Source organism: Arachis stenosperma, chromosome 1 (assembly GCF_014773155.1).
Source record: "Arachis stenosperma cultivar V10309 chromosome 1, arast.V10309.gnm1.PFL2, whole genome shotgun sequence".
In the NCBI taxonomy this organism is placed as follows: Eukaryota; Viridiplantae; Streptophyta; class Magnoliopsida; order Fabales; family Fabaceae; genus Arachis; species Arachis stenosperma.
In genome coordinates this window covers 45,001,886-45,023,715 of record NC_080377.1, presented here as the reverse complement: position 1 = coordinate 45,023,715, position 21,830 = coordinate 45,001,886, and positions in this window count along the sequence as shown.

Below are 21,830 nucleotides of genomic sequence, written 5' to 3'. Positions count from 1 at the left end.
CTTTTTCTGTTATTCTAACTCTTACTAACACACTAACTGTTTGAATTTTTGCTTAAACTAACCAACCAAAACTTCATTCTAGCTACAGATTGAAGTTCCATAGTATTTCTGGGTTTGTGTGTTTATTGTTGTGTGTTTGTATGTCAGGTATAGGAAGATCCTCTACTATCCACTCTGAAATTGATCAAAGGACTCTTTGGAGAATAAGAAGAGCTGAAAGAGGGAAGAATATTGTTGGAGAAGAAGAAGAATCTGAGGAGGAATTCCAAGATATGGAAGGAGATACCAATCAACCAGGAGGAGGAGCCAACAATAACCAACAGAGAAGAGTCTTGGCTTCATACACATTTGCAAATGCCAAGCATTGTGGGAGTAGCATTCTTCCTCCCAATGTCAATGCAAACAATTTTGAACTCAAGCCACAACTCATCACTCTGGTTCAAAACAATTGTTCTTTTGGAGGAGGACCTTTGGAGGATCCAAATCAACATCTGTCTACCTTTTTAAGAATCTGTGACACAGTGAAGACAAATGGTGTACCTCCTGATAGCTACAAGCTGCTACTCTTCCCATTCTCTCTCAGAGATAAAGCCACTCAATTGTTAGAGACCTTTCCAAAAGAAAGCATCAACACTTGGGATGACTTGGTGAGCAAGTTTCTTGCCAAATTTTACCCCCCTCAAAGAGTCCTAAGGTTGAAAACAGAAGTTCAAACATTCACTCAATTGGAGGCCGAGAGCTTATATGAAGCATGGGAAAGATATAAGGCTCTATTGAGGAAGTGCCCACCAGAGATGTTAACTGAGTGGGACAAGTTGCAAAACTTCTATGAGGGACTCACTCTTAAAGCTCAAGAAGCTCTTGATCACTCTGCCGGAGGCTCTCTACAACTCATGAAGACCACAGAGGAAGCTCAAAACCTCATTGATATGGTGGCCAACAACCAATATTTCTTTGCTCATCAAAGACAATGCCAACCATCACAGAGAAGAGGAGTCATGGAGTTGGAAGGAGTTGATTCAATCTTAGCTCAAAACAAGATGATGCAGCAACAGATTCAACAACAATTTGAGCAAATGGCTAAGAGAATTGATGGCTTGCAAGTGGCAGCAGTGAGCAGTACAAGCCAACCTCCAACCACTTGGGTGCAAAATGAAGAAACTCAAGAGGAGCAACAACAAGAGCAAGTTCAATACATGCACAACCAAAATCCTGGAACAAATGAAGTCTATGGTGATACCTACAATCCATCTTGGAAGAACCATCCCAACCTCAGATGGGGAGACAACCATAATCAAAACCAACAACCATGGCAAAGAAACACAAGCCAAAACAATTGGAAGAACACAAACCATAACCCCCAGCCAAACACTAACCAAAACTCATACAGAAAACCACAAAACAACTACCCAAATTCTAGCCAATACCCACCTAATAGCCACCCAACTAACCAAAACACTTATCTTCATCCATCAACACCCCAAAATCAAACCATCTCCCAAGACTCACAGAGAATCACCAATCTAGAGCTACTCATGGAGAAACTAATGAAGAGCCAAGAATTGACAACCAAGAATCAAGAAGCCTCCATGAAGAACCTAGAAAGGCAGATTGGACAAATCTCTAAGAAGATCTCTGTTGAGAAGCCATCAAATTCACTACCTAGTGACACCATTCCCAACCCAAAGGAAGAATGCAAGGTTGTGCAACTAAGAAGTGGAAGAGTGTTAACAGATGGGAGCCAAGGAGCAACAAAGAAGCTTCTGGAGAATGACACTGAGCCAATAAAGAAGGATGAAACCATTAACAAGGATACAATAACCAAGAGTGCTCAAGAAAAGCTCACAGAGGAAGACAACCAGCCACAGACTCTGAAGAAAGGAAAACCAATCATGGAAGAATCAATTCCAAAACAGCATCAAGTGGTGAAGAGCTCAACACCACCTCTACCTTATCCACAGAGATTTCACAAGGAAACAAAGGACCAGCACTTCCACAAATTTCTTGAGATTTTCAAGAAGTTGGAAATTAACATACCTTTGGCAGAGGCTTTGGAGCAAATGCCCCTGTATGCCAAGTTCTTAAAGGAGCTCATCAACAAGAAAAGAGATTGGAATGAGAAGGAAACGGTAATGCTCAGTGAGGAATGCAGTGCACTCATTAAAAAGGGACTCCCTCCCAAACTTGAGGACCCTGGAGGTTTCTTCTTACCATGCACTATTAGGAACTTATTCATTAACAAAGGGATGTGCGATCTAGGAGCAAGCATAAATCTAATCCCATATTCTTTAGTGAAAAAGCTTGGCATAGAAGAGGTGAAACCAACAGAGATGACTTTGGAATTGGTGGATCAATCAATAGTCCATCCTAAGGGGCTGATTGAGAACCTTTTAGTTAAAGTTGGCAAGTTCATCTATCCGGCAGACTTTGTGATCCTGGATTCTTCAGAAAATGGAAATGACTCCATAATACTTGGTCGACCATTTTTGGCCACTGCTAGAGCCATTGTGGACATAGAGCAAGGAGAGTTAACCCTTAGGATGCATGAGGAGAGCATCATCCTGAAAGTCTTCCCAAAATCACAAAGGGATGAAGAAACAAGCAAAATGAGTGATGGTCTCCTTCCAAAGCAATCAACTGAAAAGGAAGCAGGGGTAATCAGCAAAAAGGAAGGCATCACAACTCAAGTAACTGCCAAGAAAGGAAGATTAACAAGCAAGAAAAAGATGAAGAACAAGAAAAAGGCTCACAAAGGGTGGAAGAACAAGAAAATCCCAACTGAAGGATTCTCTAAGGGTGATAAGGTGCAATTAGTATACCAACAGCAGGGAGCAGAAGATTATTACACTGTCAACCAAATACTTTCTCTTGAGCATATGGAAATTGAGCATCAAAGCACACAGAGAAAGCTAACAGTGAGAGGTGACAAGCTGAGACATCACCAACATCAACCACCTTAAAGGGAGGTTAATGTCAAGCTAATGACAATAAAAGAGCGCTTCATGGGAGGCAACCCATGGTTTAAGATTTCTGTTTTCTCTTATTTAATAAGCTATGATCCCTCTGAATATGATCTTGAATTTTCATGCCTGGTAAATGCATATATCATTTTGAAGCACATGGCAAACTTCTAAGTTTGGTGTACCTTAAGGTACACCCACGTTCATTGTTCAAAAAAGAGGATTGTCTTTTAGAACATATGCATAATTCTTTTAATGAAGCATATGACCAAACACTAAGTTTGGTGTCTGCATGTGCAACAATGTTCAGAGGATTATTTTCCAATCATGAACTCAAAACCATACAGACAAGGGATCATACATCAATATTTTTTTTTTTAAAATACATCAATTGTGAGATTGGTTTGCAATTGCTAAGCCATCCCCTAAATAAAGGATAAGTTTGGTGTTCACCAACTTTTAACATCTTTAATTAAGGGGCATAATTGACCAAAAAAAAATTTTTATTTTAAATAATAATAAACAAAACAAAATAATTCTTTTCCTATTAAATACGAATTAATTGCCAACGGCCATATTAATGATCTAAGGCTAGCTATCTTGATTCTTGCAGGAGAAAAAGATTAAGACAAAACTCAAGGAAGGGCCACGGCTAGGAGGAGCTATGTGAAGGAGGTCACATGTGCCTAGGAGAACGTGCTCATGGGGAACAAAATTTGCATGCATGCAACATTGGACACCGAAGTGCATGCAGCCAATGGGAGGAGGATCCTCGTCAAGCCTCAACCATGCATGCAGACCGTCCATTCCATGAGTCCTTGAGATGACTAACTCAATCTCAGCCCTTCATGAAAACTAACGGTTCCTTCTTCATTCATTCATTGTGGTTTTGTTGAAAAGCTTGGAAACATGGCCTATAAATAGCCGTTGCACCAACACGGCATACACATTCCCATTCAAGCCACTTTCATATGAAACCACACTCTATTCCACTTCCAAAACCAACATAATTCCCTTGTCTCACACATCAAAACCGAACCAAAGTTCACCCCAAACACAACACATTTTTCTTCTACTCTCACTTCTTCCTTCTTTTCACTTTAATCTCAATGGCCTCATCAAGCTCACAAAGAAGGCCAGGAAAAGAGCCTATGATAACCGAACCTCTAACCTTTGATGCAACCAAATTTAGATCCCAATTCCATGAAGGGAGATATCATAGGTTCATGAAGGCAAAGAATGTCATCTATGAGAAAGGCCTTGATTTGAGGGAAGGAGAATACCCCATCATGAAGCAAATTACAAGAGAAAGAAGGTGGGAACTCTTGTGTGCTTCTCTGACTGACATCAGTGCAGTAATGATCAGGGAGTTCTATGCAAATGCTGCCAAAAAAAACAAAAACAGTGCTCCCTACACAAGTTATGTCAGAGGGGTTGAAGTGAGTTTTAGCCCTGCTGCTATCACAAGAGCTCTCAAGTTGAGAACCATAACCTATCCAGAGCTGAGTTATGAGGCTAGATTGCAAAGGGAAAATAATCCTGATGAGATCCTGCAAGGGATATGCATGGAAAATACAGATTGGGAAAGAGATTCAAAGGGGATTCCAAGTCACATAAGGAGGGTAAATCTGACTCCAGTGGCTAAAGGATGGTTTGAAATAGTGAGGAGATCTATTCTTCCTACTGGAAATGCCTCTTGGGTCACAATCAAACGAGCTCTCTTGACACACTGCATCTTGCATGGGGGTGAGATCAATATTGCACAGCTCATAGCCGACAGCATTCAAGAAATGGCCGATAGCACAAGCAAGTCAAAAGGTCTTGGACATCCAAGCACCATCCAAAGGCTACGTAACAGAGCTAATGTAATTTTTGAAGATGAGGACACAACAAAAGTGAAAGTAGGAAAATAGATTACCAAGAAGAGCATGGAGGGAATTAATGAAGAAGAAAATCAAGAAGGGGTGGTAGCTCCTAGACAAAGGAGATCACAAAGAGAGGAAGGACGAAATCAAGCTTATGATGCCATAGATATGAGCCAATTGCAAAGATCAATTGAAGAATTATCTCAGCAACTCATGCAGGCTCAACAAGGTCAGAATCAACTCATGCAGAACCAACAAGGCCAAAATCAAGGGGGCCCAGCGCAATATCTAGAGCCCCATCCTGAATTCATGGAACAATTCTTGAAAGAAAAGGAAGAACGAGAAGCTTGGCAGCATCAAATGGAGGAGAAACAAGAGAGATGGCAACAACAAATGATGACTCAGCAGCAAGAATTTCAAGCACAGGTCCTTGAAGGGCAGAAAGAGCAATACAAAGAATTCAAGGAATCATATGATAAGCTGTATTTCAGTCAAGCTAAAGCATCGGAATACAGTCACAACCTGTATCAATGGAAGAATGTTCATCATACCTTGGGAGAAGTTAGACACGTACAAAGGATGGAGTATGATGAAAACATGCAAGCAAGGTTGGAGTACTTGACCCACAATTTGCCAACACTCAATCCTGAGATCAAGCCATTTGAGCAATGCCCTGAATTCTTAGCCAAGCAACAAGCAAAATCTCGTCAATACACTGAGTCAACCCTTAACACATTGGAAACTTTTGGGCTCAAAGGACTCACAGATTCTGTTTGGGCTAGAAGATGTCCTGGAGAAGAGATCCAAGATTACTCCAAGACAGGGAAGAGAAAGAAGAAGAAGGGAGAATCAAGCAGCAGCCATGACCATTAGAAGGTGGCAAAGTTCTTTCATACTTCTTCTTTCATGTCTCTAATAAGGAAATGCATGTCTGAAACATGATATGCCTCCATCATTTATTTCCTTTACTTTATGCATTTTCTGTTCTTTGCTTTTCATTTTAAGTTAGTTAATAATTAGCTAGAAAAATGCCAAGTCTGCATAATGCTTGTATCCATCACTTAGCTTTAAATATTGCTTTGTTTCCCATATGCTTAAATAAAAGAGTTTGGTTTGAATTGAAAAGTAAAATATCCAATGTTGCATAAGTATGAATGGAAGTTGGTGGTGGCATATGTGTTTGATTAAATGCATGACTCATGGAATAAGTGTTGCATAATATCATTCTCATTAATTGTGAGTTAGCTTGCTGTTACAAAGACTTTTATCAAGAAAAGGTTGGACACCAATGGCTTGAACCTTAGGATAAATGCCTGTGGTGTTCTTGTACTGAGATCTGCTTGGATGAGTAAATTCTAAGGGGTATTTTGAAACCCGGTCACTTAGATCAACTGATTTGGGATGGCCAATTGAAATTCCACAATAAAGAGCAACTTAGATACAAAGCACTTAGTGATCCAAAGAGATGCTGGGCATCAATGATCCTAGGAAGACTTAATGAGCCAAGTGTCTGTGGTGGAGAGATGTTGAGCAAAAAGAAAAGAAAATAAAGCCAAAGGCTAGGCTGCAGCATTTGACACCCAACCTCTAACAGAATAATAAGCTTGTTAAAGCATTATAAGCCAAGAAGAGTTAGTAAGGGAGAAATCAAAAGGTGAGTCTTATAACAGCAAGTTTAGCAAACCTTTGATGCAAAATGTGTATTATGCAGCAGCAACAATAAATGAGTTGTCATTGTCTGCATAAATGCCCCATAGATCAAGTTCTGCTATCTGCATAATAAGGATATGCATTCTTTTCTTATTCATTTCATTTACTCTTAGTTTTGATGCTTGCTTGGGGACAAGCAAGGTTTAAGTTTGGTGTTGTGATGACAAGTCATCATATACCCATTTTTCAAGCTAATTTCACTTGTTTTGTTAGCATTTATGCACTTTCTTGCATCCTAAGTAGGTTATTTGGAGTGAAAATGCATAACTTCTTTAAATCAAGCAACCACCATGAAATTAATATTAAATCATGAGGTTTGAGCTAATTTTGATTGAATTTTAATTGATTTATAAGCCTCTTGAATTTAGTGATACTTTGAGTGGTTGTTTGGTTTATTATAGGTGAAGAAAAGAAAAGAAAATGAAAAGCGTGGCCTAAGAAGCGTAACACAAGAAAAGGAAAGCGTGGCCAAAGAGGAGAGAAGCGTGCCGCAACTAATGGGGGAAGCAACATTGCCCTCCACAAGGGCACACTGCCCTCTAAGAGGGCAACATGAGGTGACCAAGCAAAGGAAGGCAATTCTGCCCTGCCCACTCCAAAGGCAGAGCACAAAATGTGCCTTGGAACCAAGAGAAAGCAAATTCTGCCCTGCCCTTGTGGAGAGCAGAATCGGGCACCTCAAGGAAAGAAATCAAGGAAAAAAGGTCACCCATGCATGCTACAAGGTTCGAACAAGGAACCATGAGGAAGCTAAGCACTAAGGTCCACTACCGTGCCAAGAAACCAAGAAAATAATTAGCGTGTTTGCTTCCTCCGTGATTCGAACTCGGGCATGCAATATGGCAACTCTGCCCTGCCCTTGGCGCGGGCAGGGCAGCATTTGAATTGGCACGATCTTGGCGCACCACTCCTCAATCTGGCGCACCAATTTCCTTCCCTGGCAGCACCAAGCGCGCGCGCTCCCATCCCTGGCGCACCAAACCGTTCCTGCCCTGCCCTTGGCGCGGGCAGGGCAGCGTTTTGCGTCCCTGGCGCACCAATCTTCCTTCTGGCGCACCAATTTCCTCCTCTGGCAGCACCAACGCGCGCACCAACTCAACTCTGGTGCATCAACTTTTCTGCCCTGCCCTTGGCGCAAGCAGGGCAGCATCTTGCCGCACCAGAACGTGCCAGACGCGCACCACGCAGCACCAACTTGCACCAAGGCCGCACCAAGCTTCCGCACCATGCACCAATTTTCTGCCCTGCCCTCCACAAGGGCAGGGCAGCCTCCTGGGAGTGACTTTTTGGGCCAAAATTCAAATTAAAAATTCATTTGAATTCATTTCTTCACCAACTCAAAAGCCCATCCAAATCCCAAAATCCAAGAATAGAAAGTGTATAAATAGGAGTTAGTTTGATTGAATTAGGACCTTGACTTTGAGCTTTGAATTTTTGCTTTTTACCTTGGCTTTTGAATTTCAATTTCTTTGAGCTTTCTTGAGAGACTTGTCCGAGCACTAAGAGGATCAAGGGAGAATTGATTGATCTCCTTCCTCATTCTCACTTGGGCAATTCTACTCTTCTGTTTTCTGAGTATTGGGTGTGTGAAATTGGGGAAATTCTGTCCCAATTCCCATTCAAGCTCTTTGCACTTTGTTTTCTGCATAATTAAATTCCAATTCTGTTCTTCTATTGCTTCTTCTTTAATTTTCTGTCAATTGCTTAGATAATTCAGATCTGGGAAGGAAATTGGGTTTTAGGCTCTGCTACCTAAGCCCTTGGGATCCTGAGATCACAATTCATTTTGGGTTCTTCTGTGAACCTTTGCTGCATTTTATTTTGTCTCTGTTTGAATGCTAATTGTTTCTGATTTAAATTCTGCTCAATCAATTGCTGCAATTTACTTCTTCCTTGTTTAGATCTTGCAATCCCATTCCTCAATTCCCTTTTATATTCAAGCCATTTATCTTTCTTGCCATTTAAGTTACTGCAATTTAAGTTTCTTGCACTTTAAGTTTCAGTCATTTACTTTCTTGCTCTTTAAGATTCTGCAACTTTACAATTCTGTTCTTCAATTTACTGCACTTTTCCCTTCCCCCTTTACATTTACTGTCATTTAATTCTAGTTAAACACAAATCACTCAACCAAAACTTGATTCGCTTGACTAAATCACCCACTAAACTAAAATTGCTCAATCCTTCAATCCCTGTGGGATCGACCTCACTCATGTGAGTTATTATTACTTGATGCGACCCGGTACACTTGCCGGTGAGTTTTGTGTTGGATCGTTTTCCACACATCACCTCCTCTCAGGAATGGCATTGTTTCCATCAGCTCTCTCATGGTTGTGAAATTCTCTATCCATGTTGAGATCTAGAGCTTCCTCAAAGTTGTCTTCAGATTCTCCTTCAGATTCTTCTTCTCTCAGCACTCTCTTCCCTCTTGCTTCCCTTCTAAGCCTATGAAGGGTCCTCTCTGGTTCGGTATATGGAGGAGTTGATGTCTCTCCTCTCCTACCTGTCATACAAGAACACACCACAAGCAACAAACAAGTGGAATACTCTTGGTTAATGGAAGAGTATGGTTAGAGCAGTTGAGGAATTAATTCAAATAGTTAGTGGGTCAGTGAGTTAGTTGCTTGAATTTAAAGGCATAAGAAAGAAAACAAATAACAGAGTGCAGAAATTAAAATTCAACAAGTAACTTGAACTGAATTAACAAAACAAGAAAAATGCTCAATCTAGTTAACTTCCAATTTGAGAATTGTCAATCGAAAACCAATCCCCGGCAACGGCGCCATAAACTTGATGCGCATAAACTTGTTATGCTACGATTTTAGGAAATTGCACGAACGGCAAAATTCCTTCCGGCAAGTGCACCGGTTATCGTCAAGTAAAAACTCACAATAGAGTGAGGTCGAATCCCACAAGGATTGGTTGAATGAGCAATTCGAATTAGAAGTTTGTTTAGTTGAGCGGAATCAACTTTTGGATGTGAATTTCATAAAGTAAATGTGGCAGGAAACGTAAATTGCAAGGAATTGAAATTGCATAAACTTAAATTGCGAGAATTAAGGTGCGAGAAAGTAAATTGCTGAAATTAAAAGGGAATTGGGGTGATTGCATGAATTGAAATTTTCAGAATGTAAATAGAAAGTGTAGATCAGAAAGAGGGGTTCATTGGGGTCAGGAGATATTGAAATCTCCGAATCAAAACATTTTCATCTCTTCCTCAACCAATGCATTCATTGAATCTTGCTTGGCAATCTTATATGATTGGATCCCAATTCCTTGGCTCACCAATTCTCTCTAAAAACAAACAAATTCCCAATCCCTTGGTTTAAATGTTCATAAGAAGAGATGATGCTCGATCACTGATTATACCACACAGTTTCATGAACCACAATTTGGTAGGATTACATGTCACAATATCCATCCAAACCCCAATCCAATTCACTGTGAGAAAGCTTCTCTAGCATGAATCCATCATTCCTTTCCCAAGGTTCCGAAGGATTCCAATTATGGATAGTTTCTTTCCCAAGACAACTACCCAATGGAATTAGATCGAGAAGCTTTCTAACAAAATTCAAGAGAAATGATTGAAGAAGAAGATAAAAACTATTATTGATTCATTGAATTACAATAGAGCTCCCTAACCCAATGAAAGGGGTTTAGTGAGTCATAGCTCTGAATTCAATTACAAAGTATGAAAAATAGCAAAATGATCAAAAGTTCCAAAATGTCGAAAGGTTCCAACTAACTTCAATTCTATCCTATTTATACACTTTCTAAATTGAGCTTCTGTTGAGTTTCTTGGGCTTTGAGGCTTTTTCTTGATTTCCTTTTGCTTTGGGTTTATGATCCATAATCCTGATGAGGCTGTGATCCAATTCTGTAACATTCATTGAGCAAATTTAGTGATAAACAAGTAATGACACAAGACTCAACAAATTGAAGTTCCAGACTCATCAATTCTTCCGGCCCAATCCCATAAACCATGATATTCAATTGGGTTTCATACCATAATACGTTTAAGTTAATATTTGTGCTCAAATGCTAACTTAAACTTCAATATATTTGGCCCAGAAACCCTTTCAAAAGGTGGCGTTTAAGTTGAAGTTTAAGTTTCAGTTTAAGGTTAAACTGAAACTTAATCGTGGAATTGGAAGAAAGCAACCCAGGAGTGTAAAATGTCGAACACGTTTAAGCTTCAGTTTAAGGTTAAACTGAAGCTTAAACGTGGAAATGAAGAAAACAACCCTGGAGGAGCAATTGGGTCGAACACGTTTAACCTCCAGTTTAAGGTTAAACTGGAGGTTAAACGTGGAAAATGAGAAAGCAACCCTGGAGGAGAGAAATAGTCGAACACGTTTAACCTCCAATTTAAGGTTAAACTGGAGGTTAAACGTGGAAATGCTCCTGGTGCTTCTCTTGCTTCTGGCGTTTAACCTCCAGTTTAAGGTTAAACTGGAGGTTAAACGTGGAATTGCTCCTTGGTGAGAAAAAGTGTCGAACACGTTTAACCTCCAGTTTAAGGTTAAACTGGAGGTTAAACGTGGAAATGCTCCTTTAGTTCAATTCTCATTCTGGCGTTTAACCTCCAGTTTAAGGTTAAACTGGAGGTTAAACATGGAAATGCTTCTTAGTGCCTTTCTCATTCTGGCGTTTAACTTCCAGTTTAAGGTTAAACTGGAGGTTAAACGCCAGTTACAGCATTTCCTCCTTTCTCATGATTCTGGCGTTTAAGCTCCAGTTTAGGCTTAAACTGGAGCTTAAACTCCACATTTGATATTCAAGCTTCTTTTATTGATTTTGTTGCTTCCTTGCCTAGCCTCTTCTTCCCTGAAATCATCCAAACAATTGCATCAAAGTCTTGCAAAATTTCATGAGAAATCATCCATTCATAGCATTCAAGTAATATAACTAAAAACTCATGGAATTTGCATCAAAATCATACTGTTTGGATGGTTCATTGCTTTGTTGTTCATTTAACCATTCTTGGTTACTTTAAGCTCAAGAAAATGCATAAGACAACTAAAACTAACAGAAAAATGCTAGTGAAACTAGCCTAAGATGCCTTGGCATCAACATACTAAAAACTATATGAAATTAACCCCAAAAAGCGTATAAAATATCCACTCATCACAAAACCAAACTTAAACTGTTGCTTGTCCCCAAGCAACTAGATAAATAAAATAGGATAAAAAGAAATCAAGAAGTAATAATATCTCAGAGTTTTAAGTGAAGCTCAGATTCTAATTAGATGAGCGGGACTAGTAGCTTTTTGCTTCCGAACAGTTTTAGCATCTCACTTTATCCTTTGAAATTCAGAATGATTGGCATCCATAGGAACTCAGAATTCAGATAATGTTATTGGTTCTCCTATTTCAGTATGTTAATTCTTGAACACAATTACTTATGAGTCTTGGCTGTGACCCTAAGCATTTTGTTTTCCAGTATTACCACCAGATACATAAATGTCACAGACACATAACTGGGTGAACCTTTTTAGATTGTGACTCAGCTTTGCTAAAGTCCCCAGTTAGAGGTGTCCAGAGTTCTTAGGCACACTCTTTTGCTTTGGATCACGACTTTAACCACTCAGTCTCAAGCTCTTCACCTGGACCTTCATGACACAAGCATATGGTTAGGGACAACTTGATTTAGCCGCTTTGGCCAGGATTTTATTCCTTTAGGCCCTCCTTTCCATTGATGCTCAAAGCCTTTATTCCTTTTTGCCCTTGCCTTTTTGTTTAAGGGGCTATTAGCTTTTTCTGCTTGCTTTTTCTTTTTCTCTTTTTTTCGCAAGATTTGTTTTTCACTACTTTTTCTTACTTCAAGAATTAATTTCATGATTTTTCAGATCATCAATAACATTTCTCTTGTTCATCATTCCTTCAAAAGCCAACAGATTTAACATTCATAAACTCCATTATCAAAATTATACATTGTTCAGGCATTCATTCAGAAGACAAAAAGTATTGCCACCGCATATAAATAATTTGAATTTTTCTTATTAAAAACTCGAAAAAATATTGCCTCCTTATTCTAAAAATCTGCTATTTTATTCATGTTTGATGATGATGAGAAAAATAAATTATAGCTTAATTGGAGATAAAATCAAAATAAAGATACTAATTACTTCTACTCATATATAACTTCTAAGGTAAATTCCTAATAAGAACAATTATCACAGAGTTAAGGCTAAGATTAGGACTCAACAACCTTTATTTTGGGAGGTGGATGCTTCTTTAGTCTGTGGGGTGCTTGGTCCTTCAAGTGATAGTTTCTAATGCTTCAGTTCCTTCAGTTCACGCCCTTGCTCTTCTTGTTCCCCAAGTAGTTTGCAAAGCATGCTATTTTGATTTTGTTGTTCTTCCTTTAGTTGGTCCATAGCTTCTTGCAACTTGGTAACAGATGCTTCAAGATGCTCCCAGTATTCAATTTGAGGGATTTTCGGGAGGAACTCCTGTGCTTTCTTCTTGATGGGATCATCCTGCACTTGTTGTGCTTCCATTGACTTCTTGGTGATTAGTTGCTCAACTGAGATATACTCATTTACTCCCATCTTTACCCCAGCATCTTTACATAGCATAGAGATTAAGGTTGGATAAGCCAATTTGGCATCTTTGGAGTTCTTGTTTGCAATTGTGTAAAATTCACAAGAAATCAGTTGATGAACTTCTACTTCTTTTCCCAACATAATGCAATGAATCATTACTGCTCTTTTGATGGTGACTTCAGAGCGGTTGCTAGTGGGCAGTATAGAACGCCCAATGAAGTCCAGCCAGCCTCTGGCGACTGGTTTGAGATCTCCTCTCTTGAGTTGGTTTGGGACACCCTTTGTGTTGGTTGTCCACTTGGTTCCAGGGAGGCATATGTCCTCTAGAATTGTGTCCAAGCTCTTATTTGTTCTCATCATTCTCCTATTAAAGGAGTTTGGGTCATCTTGCAGTTGAGGCAGCTTGAAGATCTCTCTTATTTTGTCAGGGTGGAGGTGAACAATCTTCCCTCTGACCAGAGTTCGAAAGTCATAGAAGGTGGTTCCAACTATTCTCTGCCCGTCTGTTTGCCACAGATTAGAGTAGAATTCCTGAATCATGTTTCTTCCCACCTTTGTTTAAGGATTAGCTAGGATTTCCCAGCTCCTGTTTTGAATTTGCTCTTGGATCTCTGAATATTCGTCTTCTTTCAGATCAAATTTAACTTCTGGGATCACTGACCTTAGACCCATTATTTTGTAGTGATGGTCTAAATGTTCTTTGGTTAAGAACTTCCCTTGATTCTAAAGTGGTTTTGGAATATTCTCTTTCTTGCCTCTTGGAGTGGTTTGTTTTCCCTTAGGAGCCATGATCTTAGTGGGTGTTGGCTTAGTGATCACGGATAAACACACCAAACTTAGAGGTTTGCTTGTCCCCAAGTAAAAGAAAGGAAAGGAGAGGGATAGAGGGAGAACCAAGTTCGAATTGTGGAAGAGAGGAGGGAGGCCGAACGCAGATTTAAAGGGAAGGGGGTGGGTTTTCAAAAATTTTTGAAGAAGATAGGATAGAAGATATGATTTGTAAAAGATAAGTATGATAGGAAAAAGATGTAATTTAAAATTGAAAAGATATGAAATATATTTGAAAAAGATAAATCTGAATTTTGAAAAGAAGATATGATGAGTTTAAAAAGATTTGAGAAGAAATTAAAAAAATTGAAAAGAATTCAAAAAGATAAATGAGTTTTGAAAAAGGTTTGAAAAGATATTGAAGAAAATTTAAGAAATATGTTTAGGATTAAAAATTTTTCGAAATTGAAGTTGAAAGATGAGAGTTTGTGACATGTTTATGCAAGAAATCATGAATTTAAACATGAAAAATGGAAAGAAATTTGAAGTGAAAACGAAGTTACCTTCTCCCCACAATCCTGGCATTAAACGCCCAACTGCTGCATGTTTTGGGCGTTTAACGCCCATCTGTAGCTTCTCCTGGGCGTTTAACACCCAGCTGTAGCTTCTGGCTGGCGTTAAACGCCAGAAAATCCTTTATCACTGGGCATTTTTTCTGACCGCCTAGGATGCTGCAAATCTGGCGTTAAACGCCCAGAATAGTATCCATTCTGGTGTTTAACGCCCAAATGGCTATCCCTACTGGCGTTAAACGCCCAGTAGATGCTTATTTTGGGCGTTTAACGCCCAAAATAGCTTTTACTGGTGTTTTCGCACCAGTGAGCTTCTTTTTGCTATTTTATCCTCTGAATCCTTCTATAACTCTGTGAACTCATGCAATTGATACTTTACCTTGAAGATAATTAATATGAACCCGTAAAATTATCATTTAATTAACAAATAAGCTTTGTTAATGGCTGGGTTGCCTCCCAGCAAGCGCTTCTTTATTGTCTTTAGCTGGACTATTACTGAGCTTTAATCAAGTATCAGTTTTGAGCATTCTTACTCAAAATTGCTTTCAAGATAATGTTTGACTCTCTGTCCATTAACAATGAATTTTTTGTTAGAGTCATTATCCTGAAGCTCTACATATCCATATGGTGACACACCTGTAATCACATATGGTCCTCTCTACCGGGATTTCAACTTTCCGGAGAATAATCTGAGCCTAGAGTTAAACAGTAGAACTTTCTGCCCTGGCTCAAAGACTTTGGATGACAGCTTCTTATCATGTCATCTTTTTGCTTTCTCTTTTTAAATTTTTTTTATTTTCGAAAGCATTGAGTCTGAATTCCTCTAGCTCATTTAACTGGAGCAATCGTTTTTCTCTAGCTAACTTGGCATCAAGGTTTAGGAATCTGGTTGCCTAATAGGCCTTGTGTTCCAGTTCCACTGGCAAGTGACAGGCTTTTCCATACACAAGCTGGTATGGAGAGGTCCCTATAGGAGTCTTGAATGCTGTTCTATATGCCCACAGAGCATCATCCAAGCTTCTTGCCCAATCCCTTCTACGGTTAATCACAGTCCATTCTAGGAATCTTTTAAGTTCTCTATTAGAAACTTTAGCTTGCCCATTTGTTTGTGGATGATATGGAGTTGCCACCCTATGGCTAACTCCATATCGAACCATAGCAGAGTAAAGTTGTCTATTACAGAAATGAGCGCCCCATCACTGATTAGTACTTTAGGGACACCAAATCTGCTGAAGATATGTTTCTGGAGGAATTTCAGCACTGTCTTAGTATCATTAGTGGGTGTTGCAATAGCCTCCACCCATTTGGATACATAATCTACTGCCACCAGAATATAAGTGTTTGAGTATGATGGTGGGAAAGGCCCCATGAAGTCAATACCCCAAACATCAAACAACTCAATCTCCAAGATCCCTTGTTGAGGCATGGCATAACCGTGAGGCAGATTGCCAGATCTTTGGCAACTGTTACAATTACGTACAAACTCTCAGGAGTCTTTATAGAGAGTAGGCCAGTAGAAGCCACATTGGAGGACTCTTGTGGCTGTTCATTCACTTCCAAAATGTCCTCCATACTGTGATCCATGGCAATGCCAGAGGATCTTCTGTGCTTCTTCTTTAGGCACACATCTACGGATTATTCCGTCTACACATCTCTTGAAGAGATATGGTTCATCCCACAGATAGTACTTTGCATCCGAGATCAATTTCTTTGATTGCTGCCTACTATACTCTTTGGGTATGAATCTCATAGCCATGTAGTTTACAATGTCTACAAACCATGGTACTTCTTGGATGGCAAAGATTTGCTCATCCGGAAAGATTTCAGAGATCTCAGCAAGAGGGAGGGATGCCACTTCTACTGGTTCTATTCGGGACAGGTGATCTGCTACTTGGTTCTCTGTCCCTTTTCTGTCTTTTATTTCTATATCAAACTCTTGCAGAAGCAACACCCATCTTATGAGTCTGGGTTTTGAATCCTGCTTTGTGAGTAGATATTTAAGAGCAGCATGGTCAGTGTACACAATCGCTTTTGATTCTACTAAATAAGATCTAAATTTGTCAATGGCGTAAACCACTGCAAGTAACTCTTTTCTGTGGTCATGTAGTTCTTCTATGCGTCATTTAAAACAAGACTGGCATAATAAATGACGTACAGAAGCTTGTCATGCCTTTGTCCCAACACTGCACCAATGGCATGGTCACTGGCATCACACATTAGTTCAAATGGTAATGTCCTGTCTGGTGCAGAGATGACTGGTGCTGTGACCAGCTTAGCTTTCAGAGTCTCAAACGCCTGCAGACACTCCTTATCAAAGATAAATGGCGTGTCAGTAGCTAGCAGATTACTCAGAGGTTTTGCAATTTTTGAAAAATCTTTTATAAACCTCCTATAGAATCCTGCATGCCCCAGAAAGCTTCTGATTGCTTTAATATTGGTAGGTGGTGGTAATTTTTCAATTACCTCCACATTAGCTTGATCCACCTCTATTCCTTTGTTCGAAATTTTATGCCCAAGGACGATTCCTTCAGTCACCATAAAGTGACATTTTTCCCAGTTTAAGACCAGGTTAGTCTCTTGGCACCTTTTCAGAACAAGTGCTAGATGGTCAAGACAAGAGCTGAATGAGTCTCCAAATACTGAGAAGTCGTCCATGAAGACTTCCAGAAACTTTTACACCATATCAGAGAAAATAGAGAGCATGCACCACTGAAAGGTTGCAGGTGCATTACACAGACCAAATGGCATCCTTCTGTAAGCAAACACTCCAGATGGACATGTGAATGCTATTTTCTCTTGATCCTGGGGATCTACTGCAATCTGGTTGTAACCTGAATAGCCATCCAGAAAGCAGTAGTAATTATGACCTGCTAGTCTTTCTAGCATCTGGTCTATGAATGGTAAAGGAAAATGATCCTTTCTGGTGGCTGTATTGAGTCTTCTGTAGTCAATACACATGCGCCAACCTGTAACTGTTCTTGTAGGAACCAGTTCATTCTTTTCATTATGAACCATTGTCATGCCTCCCTTCTTGGAGACAACTTAGACAGGGCTCACCCAGGGGCTATCAGAAATAGGATAAATAATCCCAGCCTCTAGTAATTTAGTGACCTTCATTTGCACCACCTCCTTCATAGCCGGATTCAGCCGCCTCTGTGGTTGAACCACTAGCTTAGTACCATCCTCTAATAGGATCTTGTGCATGCATCTGGCTGGGCTAATGCCCTTAAGATCACTAATGGACCACCCAAGAGCTGTCTTGTGTGTCCTTAGCACTTGAATTAGTGCTTCCTCTTTCTGTGGCTCTAAGGCAGAGCTTATGATTACAGGAAAAGTGTCACCTTCTCCCAGAAATGCATATTTCAGGGATGGTGGCAATGGTTTGAGCTCGGGTCCTGAGGGGTTTTCAGAGGTTCTATTATTCTCTCTGATTCCTCCAGATCAAGCTGAACATCTTTAAAGATATTCTCTAGCTCTGACTCGAGACTCTCAACCATATTAATCTCCTCCACCAAGGAGTCAATAACATCAATGCTCATGCAGTCATTTGATGTGTCTGGATGCTTCATTGGTTCAACAGCATTCAGCCTGAACTCATCCTCATTGACTCTCAGGGTCACTTCCCCTTTTTCGACATCAATGAGGGTTCGTCCAGTTGCTAGGAAAGGTCTTCCTAGGATGAGAGTTGCACTCTTGTGCTCCTCCATCTCCAGCACTACAAAATCAGTGGGGAATGCCAATGGCCCAACTGTGACAATCACATCCTCAATCATGCCTGATGGGTATTTAATGGAGCTATCAGCAAGTTGAAGACAGATCCTGGTTGGTTTGATTTCTTCTGCCAAGCCAAGCTTTCTGATAGTGGATGCAGGTACTAGGTTGATACTTGCCCCAAGATCACATAGAGCTGTCTTGGTACAAGTGCCCTCTAATGTGCATGGTATCATAAAGCTTCCAGGATCCTTAAGCTTCTCTGGTAAGCTTTTCAAAATGACTGCACTGCATTCTTTAGTGAGGTAAACTTTTTCAGTTTCTCTCCAATCCTTCTTATGACTTAAGATCTCTTTTATGAACTTAGCATAAGAGGGTATTTGCTCAAGTACCTCTGCAAACGGAATCTTTATTTCAAGAGTCTTGAGATAGTCTGCAAAGCGGGCAAATTGCTTATCATGTTCCGCTTGGCGGATTTTCTGAGGATAAGGCATTTTGGCTTTGTATTCCTCAACCTTAGTTGCTGCAGGTTTATTTCCTATAGATGTGGTTGGAGAAGCCTTTTTAGAGGGGTTGCTATCAGTACTTGTATGTGTCTGATCCCTCACTGGCGTTTGAACGCCAGAACTGAGCTTCCATTGGGCGTTTAACGCCAACTCCTTGCCTGTTTGTGGCATTTGAACTCCAGAACTGAGTATGGGTTGGGCGTTTAACGCCAGCTCTCCACCCTTTTCTGGTGTTTGAGCTTCAGAATTATTCTTCTCTGGGCTCTTACTATCCTTAGAGGGATTTTGGGTAGCAGTTTGTTCATTTCTTGGCTTCCTGCTGCTTTGAAGTGAGGTATTTAATGTTTTCCCACTTCTTAATTGAACTGCTTGGCACTCTTCTGTTATTTGTTTTGATAACTGCTGTTTTGTTTGCTTCAATTGTACTTTCATATTCATATTAGCCATTCTTGTATCTTGTAGTATCTCCTTGAATTTGGCTAGCTGTTTTCTTAGAAAATCTAATTGCTGATTGAATTCAGTAACTTGTTCTGCAGGACTGAGTTCAGCAGTTACTGTTTTAGCCTCTTCTTTCAAGGAAGACTCACTACTTAGGTATAGATGCTGATTTCTGGCAACTGTATCAATGAGCTCTTGAGCTTCTTCAATTATCTTTCTCATGTGTATAGATCCACCAGCTGAGTGGTCCAAAGATATCTGAGCTTTCTCTGTAAACCCATAATAGAAAATGTCTAACTGCACCCACTCTAAAAATATTTCAGAGGGGCATTTTCTTAGCATCTCTCTGTATCTCTCCCAGGCATCATAAAGAGATTCATTATCTCCTTGTTTAAAGCCTTGGATGTTCAGCCTTAGCTGTGTCATCCGTTTTGGAAGGAAATATTGATTCAGGAATTTTTCTAACAGCTGTTTCCATGTCCTTATGCTAGCCTTAGGTTAGTTATTTAACCACCTCTTAGCTTGGTCTTTTACAGCAAATGGAAACAGTAATAATCTGTAGACATCCTAATCTACTTCCTTATCATGTACTGTGTCAGCAATTTGTAAAAACTGTGCCAGAAACTCTGTAGGTTCTTCCTGTGGAAGACCGGAATACTAGCAACTTTGCTGTACCATGATAATGAGTTGAGAATTCAACTCAAAACTACTGAATCCGATGGAGGGTATACAGATACTACTCCCATATGAAGCAGTAGTGGGGTTAGCATATGACCCCAGAGTCCTTCTGGACTGTTCATTTCCACTTAGGTCCATGATGGAGAAAGGGAGATGTTGTGAATTGGAGATTCAAATAGTATTAAAATATATATTTTTTTAGAAAACGGAAATTAAAAAAATAAAATAAAATAAAATGAAAAATGGGTGAGGATTTTTGAAAAATGAAGAGAGAGAAAAAGTGGTTATGATGTTTTGAAAAAAGACTTTATTTTTGAAAAATATATGGTTGAAAAAGATATGATTTTTTTTAAAACTGATGACTAATTTAATGCTAAATTTTCGAAAATTATGAGTGGAATGAGGAAAAAATATTTTTTTATTTTTGAATTTTAATAAAAAGAGAAAAACAATAAAAAGACACAAGACTCAAAATTTTTAGATCAAATGCTCCTTATTTTCGAGAATTTGGAAAGAAAAACACCAAGGAAAACCAAACTTAAAAATTTTAAGATCAAAACACAAGAAAGACTCAAGAACACTTTGAAGATCCACAAGAACAACAAGAACATAAAAAGAACACCAAGAACACTTTTTGAAAAATTTTTAAGAAAATAAGAACACAGAAGACACCAAACTTAAAAATTTTTATACCTTGGACACTAATAATTCGAAAATGTATAAGAAAAACAAGGAAAAACACAAAAACAAGAAAACTTAAAGATCAAACAAGGAAAATAGACAAGAACAACTTGAAGATCAAGGATGAACAAAGAACATGCAATTCGAAAATTGAAAGACAAAGAAAAGCATGCAATTGACACCAAACTTAAAACATGACACTAAACTTCACAGAAAAACTAAAATTAATAAAAAAAATTTTGAAAAGTATATAAAAGACTCTGACCCAAAAGATAAAATTTTCCTAATCTAAGCAACAAGATTTACCGTCAGTTGTTCAAACTCGAACAATCCCCGGCAACGGCGCCAAAAACTTGGTGCACGAAATTGGAAATCACAATTCTTTACAACTTCGCACAACTAACCAGCAAGTGCACTAGGTCGTCCAAGTAATACCTTACGTGAGTAAGGGTCGATCCCAAAGAGATTGTTGGCTTGAAGCAAGTTATGGTTATCTTGTAACTCTTAGTCAGGATATCAATTATAATTATCAGTTGACTTGCAAATGAACAAAAGAGCATGAAATAAATACTTATTATGCAGTAATGGAGAATATGTTGGAGTTTTGGAGATGCTTTGTCTTCTGAATCTCTGCTTTCTTCCTGTCTTTGTCTTTACGCACGCAAGTTCCCTCCCATGGCAAGCTGTATGTTTGGTGGATCACCATTGTCAATGGCTACCATCCATCCTCTCAGTGAAAATGGTCCAGGTGCGCTGTCACCGCAAGGCTAATCATCTGTCGGTTCTCACTCATGTTGGAATAGGATCCATCGATTCTTTTGCGTCTGTCACTACGCCCAACCCTTGTGAGTTTGAAGCTCGTCACAGTCATCCAATCCCTGAATCCTACTCGGAATACCACAGACAAGGTTTAGACTTTCCGGATTCTCAAGAATGCTGCCAATGGATTCTAGCTTATACCATGAAGACTCTAATTAAGGGATCTAAGAGATACTCATTCAATCTAAGGTAGAACGGGGTGGATGTTAGGCACGCGTTCATAGGTTGAGAATGATGATGAGTGTCACGGATCATCACATTTGTCATATTGAAGTGCGAATGAATATCTTGGATAGAAACAAGCGTGTTTGAATAGAAAACAGAAATAATTGCATTAATCCATCGAGACACAGCAGAGCTCCTCACCCCAACAATGGAGTTTAGAGACTCATGCCGTCAAAAAGTACAAAGTTCAGATCTAAAAATGTCATGAGGTATAAAATAAATCTCTAAAAATTGTTTAAATACTAAACTAGTAACCTAGGTTTACAGAAAATGAGTAAACTGAGATAGATAGTGCAGAAATCTACTTCTGGGGCCCACTTGGTGTGTGTTGGGGCTGAGCCTTGAGCTTTACA